This window comes from Wolffia australiana, chromosome 13, assembly GCF_029677425.1.
Source record: "Wolffia australiana isolate 7733 chromosome 13, ASM2967742v1".
Lineage (NCBI taxonomy): Eukaryota > Viridiplantae > Streptophyta > Magnoliopsida > Alismatales > Araceae > Wolffia > Wolffia australiana.
In genome coordinates this window covers 2,705,001-2,713,318 of record NC_135847.1, presented here as the reverse complement: position 1 = coordinate 2,713,318, position 8,318 = coordinate 2,705,001, and positions in this window count along the sequence as shown.

Sequence of the window (8,318 nt, the reverse complement as noted above, 5' to 3'; positions counted from 1 at the left end):
GCTATGTGGAAGATGACTGCTACTCCCTATAAATACGGTTAGGTTATCTTTATATCATCCATTCATTCTGGGGTGATAATTCAATTTTTAAGTGTCTGTAATGTGTTTTTTTAGGCAAATTAAACTTGTAACTCCTTAATCTCTATGTAACCTAATATAGAGTGAGCAAGGGTCGATCCACAGGTAGGAGAGTTATCTAAAATTTTAATTAGGGTTTCTTTAAGAATATGGAAAGATGAGAAGGATGATGGAAAGGTGTTTATGTGTTTATCTCCTTTCGAAGGTCAAAACCTAAAGATCCAAATGGTGAATTTAATTAGGGGTTTTTATCTAAACCTAAATTGATTCTAATAAAACTATTAAAACGAAGTGTAATCTTAATCTAACCTTGATTTCACATCTGTGCAAGTGATGCTCTCTTCACTTTCATATCTTATGGACCCGTACATTTTTCATGGTGCCTTGGTGTCTTACTCAAACATCAACTAACGAGAAGAGAAGGAATTCACCAAACTTTTGATGAAAATGTAATTCTTCATGTCTTCTTGGGCTTTGTTTCACTCCGGATAGCCATTTTCTAGAAGCCGCACGAAGAAGACACGAATTGGATGCTTTGACAACTCTCTTCTTTCACAACTTTACCAAATTTTGATTACGGAACAAAACATAAAATTAAAATTACCTTGCGGTCTATTTATAGGGGTTCTGTTGATGAAATCTCGTGGCCAGTGGTGTTATCCACGATTATATAAATGTGTAGCAGTACGTAGAAAGTTAAAGGCTTAAGGTCTCGTAAATATGCACAAACTTTGGTAAAAAAATAGGCAATTGTGAGAGGAAATCACCAAAAAAAATTTGAGTCTAAAAGCCCCCCGGATCAAAAGTTATGGCCATTTGAAAAATGCCCCTTTTAGGTTTGTTTGTTATTTTCCAGGCATTTTTTGATTTTTTATGATTTTTTTTTGTTTGTTTCCAACTTTTTATAGTCATTTGCTCATATTTTGATGATCTTGTGGCTCCTCAGTCGTCCGATCAGTCTTCATCAAGTGTGGAATAATTGCTGATCATTGGATCACTCATAAAATTTGGATTAAAAATACCTAGAAAAGGTCGTACGAAAGAGTGGACCGTAGTCCACTGACTCCAGATGATGCTACGTAACCCCTTCGATCTAAGAAAAAGACAAAAAACAACAATCGTTAACCCTACAATTATTTTCTCGATCTGGCGGTTCCGATGGTGCCACATTGCTTCTTTAATCCCATGTCACATAATTTTTTGAAAGGCTAACATATAAATAATGGGCACACTCTAAAATAATGAAATTTTCTTATGCGCCACATATCCCTCTTCAAGCGCACATGCGTGTACATCCACGTATCTGTTAACTCCTGGGCATGCCATGTGCTCACCTGCCCTGTTGGCTTACCACTTCAGCCCGTGAAAATGGGCCCTTTTTTGGCATTTTTATCCTAAAAAATAATTAGAAAATAGAATAAATTCTGGAAAAACTTCTAAAATTTATAAATTAAATATATTTTGATTTATTGATCATTTTAACATGAAACTTTCACCGAATTTGAACAGTAAAGCTTGTATTTTCCACTAAAATAATTTTAAAGCTCAAATTGTATTCAAATTTGTTCAAAATAACTATTTTAATGGAATTTTATTTTTTTTTAAAAAATAGACAATAAATTGATAATATGCAATATTACTTGCTAATTTAGCCCAAAAAATGCATGAATTGTCATGCATAAACATGTATAAATTGCACATTATCATGGGGATTAGAAGACATCATATTATGTTTCATTATTAATACTGACCATGAAATACTGAACTTAAACCTTTCTCCCGAGGAGAATCTTACATCAACTGCCTCAGTTTTTGGAAAAGCTATGGGGAGTGTGAAATAAGCAATATTTCTCTCTGGGTATGATATTATTAATCATTAAATTATCTTAATGAAAATGAAAGAAATCACTTATCATCATATGAAGGTACCTGTTCCACTATAAGTGGCTTAACATACATATATTTTCCACTAATCTTGTTCTTTTTTCTAAGTCCCAAGTAAATCTCATCACATTCGGAATAAACTGTGGGATGAATTCAATGAGAATGGAATAAAAACATATTGTATAGTTAATAATGGGATAATTTATTGATAATTAATTAGGTAAGATATTAAAAAGTGGAAAGGTAGACATGATGGCTCCCTATGGTACTTAAAAATGGGTAAATTACACCCGTGATTTCTATATTCATAAATAGTTTAGATTATATAATTATTTTAAATAAAAAATAAGACAAACAAATAAAATAAGATGGCATTCCTAGTAAAAAGTGATTATATCGATATTATTTAATAATCATTTTTTCATTTTTTATTTTTTTAAATTTTGATGAGAAGGCATAAAAAGGGTTTTTGATTATATAATATAACGATAAGATGAAATCAAAAATCTAAAAGTTCATAATATAAAATGATGACATTAAGAGTGTAGCATCTCAGTGCTACTAGTGGGTACGGATGAAGGGTAAACAGTGAAATAAAAGGACATGATGTGGATTTGCATGCTATGAAATGTATTAGTTGTTCTACATTTATGGTAAAATAATTAATACACGGTGATACCAGTACATGTGCTATGTGGAAAGTGGGAAAGGTATGGGAGATGGAGATGTAACATCATTGACGGTGAAAAAACCCCTTAATAGTTGTAACATGCCTTTAACACTTGATTATGTTCCAAAATATTTGTAAATTAATAATGTTATTAGAGATATTATCATGATATTGCCACATAAGTTAAATTTGAATCTGTAATCAATCACATTCACTCTATTCCATGGTATTAGTACTTAAAACATTTGATTTTCATGTCATATATTCACTCTAATAGATCTTCAAGTAAGTTTTATGCCAGATATTTCTTATCATGTTGGTTTTTAACATTCTAGAAACATTCTAGAAACACATATTTCATATCATGTTTGTTTTTACAGACTCATGGTTTGTATCATCTAGAGATTGTTTTTGATATTCTACTTGAGCCTAACTTTTATGCAAATACACTTCTAGGGTTTAGGGAAAAATAAATTCATGAAGGGCAAAAATTGGGATGCGTTTTTACAAATAACATTGGAGAAATCAATATTTTACAAATATTTCCTGAAATTATTTTCCACCAACTTGGAGGTAATGCGTGAACTATCTTCTGAAAAAAATAAGTTTGAGTAAAGACTATTAAGTAGCATTTCCTCCCCTTACAACTTAAAGGACATATTCCTCAATGTCATTAGCTATTAAGCACTAGGGTTAAAATATGTGATTGTGAGTTTTTGATGTTAGTCAATAGACTTTATGAAAAGTGATACTCATGTTACGACTCTAAGTAGTGAATGTGTCGGCATCATCTTCACAGGAAACAGATCTTAAGGATTAACAATCTGTAAGTAGTGATTAGAAATTATGACAATGGGAACATATATGAAAGGAGATTGTTACGTGATGATAAATAGTAAGATTAAGTGGTGATAATGACTAGGCAAGAAGGATGAGATGAAGAAGAATAAGAGGGAAGACGTAAATAGATCAAATGAAGACAAGAGAGAGTATAAATATGAAGATACATGAAAGGTTTGATAGTAAGATGAAATAATAAATAAGTGAAGAATGTGGTGAAGTGGGTGAGTTAGGGTTTTATGGTTTAATTAAGGAGAGATGGAGATCTGGAATTGCAATAGTGTTGATATGATCGAGAGATGATGATAGAGTTATATTGAAAGGGAAGATAACATGGATTTATCTAAATGGATGTATGGGAGATTGAATCAATGCAAGGAAAGATACTAACCTTAGATCCCATTGTTCTTCCAGGATTAAGGGAATTTCATAAAGTAGGCAAGCCTATCATCTTCCAGGATCAAATAGATCAAAAAAGATAAGGAGTATAAATATGAAGATACATGGAGGGTTTTATAGTACGATGAAATAATAGACACGTGAAGAATGTGGTGAAGTTGGTGAGTTAGGGTTTTATGGTTTAATGAAAGAGAGATGGATATCTGGGATTGGAATAACGTTGATATGATCGAGAGATGATGATAGAGTTATATTGAAAGGGAAGATAATATGGATTTATCTAAATGGATCTATTGGAGATTGAATCAATGCAAGGAAAGAGACTAACCTTAGATCCCATTGTTCTTCTAGGATTAAGGCAATTTCATAAAGCAGGCAAGCCTATCATCTTCTCAATGGACCTTTTCCAAACACTTTATCCACCACTTATACAAAGGTGCTATGTTATCACAACATGGATGTATTTGCATTGTTTATCGTAAAAATAAGGACTAAGGAGAATTTTTAGAATTCCATTGCTGTCTGTGGAAAATTATTTTTGATCAATCATTACATAAAGGTATAAGCTTATATGGAGTCTAGGTTTATTTTTAAAGACATCGTAGGAAAGTGTTCTATTTTAAGCTCATTGAATTACATGTGTACACTTTTGAGAGCTTTTAGTAATGCTAATTATTAATGTAAAATTATAAAATAACATATTGATAAAGTAAAATTGAAATCGTTCATAGAAAAGTACCCCTTTTTTATTTTAGAACATGTGGTAAAATTTATAAGTCTGGAGGATTCAAAATGTGATTTACAAGTTTAAAATTTTCCATTATATACATAAGTTCACATGGACTTGTTTTATAGAGGTTTCCAGGAAAATCAACGTGGATGAATGGAAATTATCTGAGTCATTTTTATTTGAAAAATTAATTATCTTAAATTTCCAAGAGAAACATTAAAATAGTGGGAAGTAGAAGTTGCAAGATGTTGATCATGATTTTTTTTTATTTGAATTTCGTTGACCAAAAAATTTACTTCTAAATCAAGTGAAATTGGTCTTCAATAAATTCCTAACAATCCCATAAAAAATGAATTATTATAGGTGAGAGAATAGACAGTGGTCAAATATATCTCTATAAAATGGAACTAGCTGAATCAATGCCGAAAGTTTATCTTGGAAAAGTGTCACATCCATGCATGGATAATGAGATTGGCTATGAAACTCAATGTTTACGATATCATCGTGGACCATGGAAGACCAAGGTGGAGCTTCAAAAGTGGTATTGGCCATCCTTTATTCCTCTTGGAAGGTAGGGGTAGAATTGAAATTCCTGAAAAAAATCCAAGGATTTTGTTATGAAAGTTGAGGATGAGCAACTAGAATGTGTATTATCCATATGAGAGATCTTCCAATTGAGAAGATGCATCGACCTGCGACGAAGAGAAAGGTCTATCTCTTTCCTTTAATGATTCAGTTAAACCAATGATTCGTTATTGGAGAAGATAACACATTTCATCGGACATGCGTATTTTTTTCCGATGGATTTACACAATTTAATTAATGGAGATTTTCAGATATAGTGAGTAATAAGCTCTGGTTGTTTGCCATTCAAGAATTCTTGTTTAGGCAGTTCATATCATCCATACATAGTGTTTTGATCTACGATTTAAATTCTTCCATGTTTCAGTAGTAGCATATTGTTCCATGGAGCTAAGGTAAAAAAAAGTGTTTCCATGACTCTACTGCCCGGTCAATTCTGTTACACTCAATATCTTTTTTTCATGGCCACATATCTTTAAAGCTAAGGAATGGGAAATATTTTTCCTGTTACATGAATCAAATGTTTCATTTCATCCTCTTCAGACAGGGATTATTGCTACTGATGCTATGACACCTATAGGACACGGTCAGCGAGAATTAAATATTGGGGATAGACAGATAGGTAAAACAGAAGTAGCTACAGATACCATTTTAAATCAAAAGATCAAAATGTAATATGTATTTATGTGGTCAAAAAGCATCTTCTGTAGCTCAAGTAGTAACTTCTTTACACGAACACGGAGATATGGAATACACTATTGTGGTAGCGGAAACGGCAGATTCGCCTACTACATTACAATATCTTTCTCCATATACAGGAGCAGATTTGGTTGAATATTTTATGTACCAACAACAACACACTTTAATAATTAATGATGATCTCTCAAAAAACAAATTCATCTTGTTTCTTTTTTTATTACCTTCCTCGTGTGTGTATAAGACAGAATCCATTTGATTTCTAAAAAGGATTACTTATCCTTAACTTTTCGAGGAATCCTCCATCAGTGGTTGTGACTGACTGACTTTCTCAATCTTTTGAACCTTGGTTGCGTAGGAGCAATCCAGAAAGATTGAGAAAAATAACCATCTGATTTGATTCATTCTCAATAGCCATAAGATGATCATCTTAGGGTGATCCTTTTGTCGACGGATGCTCCTATAATAGGGGGTAGATAGGATCATATTTAAGAGACTCAAGAGAAGGAGACATCGACTTTGAAGTTAGATGACAGTTTTGATATATAAAGTAATATTTACGATTAGGGCTAATGTATGTCTTGGCAAAAGACTAGATTACGACACAAACAAGACTGAAGAAGGTCAAGGTCTCCATGTATCATTTTATTAATAATTTAAAATTTTCATTAAAATCCCACAAAAAATAAATTTACTCAGCTCTTCGTGCGTCAATAACGGCTAAACTAGAGGGTATTTATAAGACTTATCCATTAGAAGCCAATCAAAATGTTTTTCCCATATCAAAAGTTGGATAAATTCATTTGAATAAACAGTTTTGGTCTCTAATCTACCCTTACTACCTGCAGTATGTTTTAATCCATGTGCTAACAACTTGACATCCACTTTGAAGATGGAAGTGGGCACTCAAATTTAGGGTGGGGATGCTGATGAACTCAAATTTAGGGTGTTAGTTTGTCGTCAATATTTGAGTTAATCAATAATTATTTATAAACCTTTACTCATAAAATGATTTGGCTATTTAGAGATGAGTAAGGGTCATATCCACAGGGAATATAAATTTGGGTTTAAATACTCTTTCAACGATGATTCACGAGGGATGAGAGGAGATACATATAAAATAACAGATTGTGATGCGATGAAGGCAAGGTGGTGAGAAGCTGATAGTAATTATTTAATAATGATGATTCAAATGATAATATGAGGAATATGTGGGTTGACATGGAATAGATCAAATGGAAATGAGAGAGTGAGAGAAGTGACGAAGTGATGTTATGATGGATGTAGAAGATAAATAAGAAGATGGAATAATGAAGTGGATGAGTGGATGTGAGTGGTTGTAGATCGATGATGGTGATGAGAATGAGATGATGAAAATAAGGATGTAGATCTAAATAGAGGGATGTAAAGGAGATAAACAAATTTAAGACTAGAGATTAACCTTAGATCATTATGTTCTGCTGAAATCAAGGCGTAATTTGATGCAAATCAGAGTCTCCAGTTCCTTGTTGATCTTCCTCAATCACTCAAAACACCACGAACACCTTGATGTACTTTCAAAATCCTCACTCTCTTTCAATCAGCCTCTATAGGGGGAAGTGACTTTAAATATAGGTTTTACAAAATCCAAGGCTCTATTCAAACTATGTGAATGGAAAATGTGATGAAATAACTTGGCAGGAGTAAATAAGTAAACCTTTCTTCTTGTAATAAATAATAAATAAAATAATAAATATATGACGAGGAAAGAGATTGTTCCCACAAAAACATGGACGAGGATTCATATAATTTGTTGGAGGACTAAGTCAACTGACACAAGATGGAAGGCAATGGTGGCCTAGAAAATTAATTATAACTTAATGCATGCTTGGAATTTCTTTACAATTTAAATGTATAATTGTACTCTCCTTGCAGTGGTAGATGGGAATAACGACACACATTATAACTTGTGGACAAATTTATGCATATTTACACATACATATATATATGCATGTGTTTGAGAGAGAGATAGAGAGAGAAAGAATAAAATAAAAATAGAGAGAGAAAGATAGAAAAGAGAAAGAGATAGGGAGATAGAGAGAGAGAGAAAGAAATAGAAAAGAGAGAAAGAAAGAAAGGGAGAAAAATATATAGAGAAAAAGAGACAGAAAGAGAGAGAGAGATAGAGAAAGAAAGAAATTAAAGAGAAAGAGTGAGGGAGATAGAGACAGAAAGAAAGAAAAGAAGTAAGAAAGAGAGGGAGATAGAGACATAAAGAGAGAAATAGAGAGAAAGAAAGATGGAAAGAGAAAGATAGAGGGATATAGAGAGAGAAATAAAGAAAGGAAGAAAGAAAGAGAGAAAGCATGAGAGATAGAGGAAGAGAGAGGGGCATAGAGAGAGAAGTAGAAAAGAGAGAAAACTAGAGAGAGGGGAAGAGAGAGGAAGAGAGCACGAGGT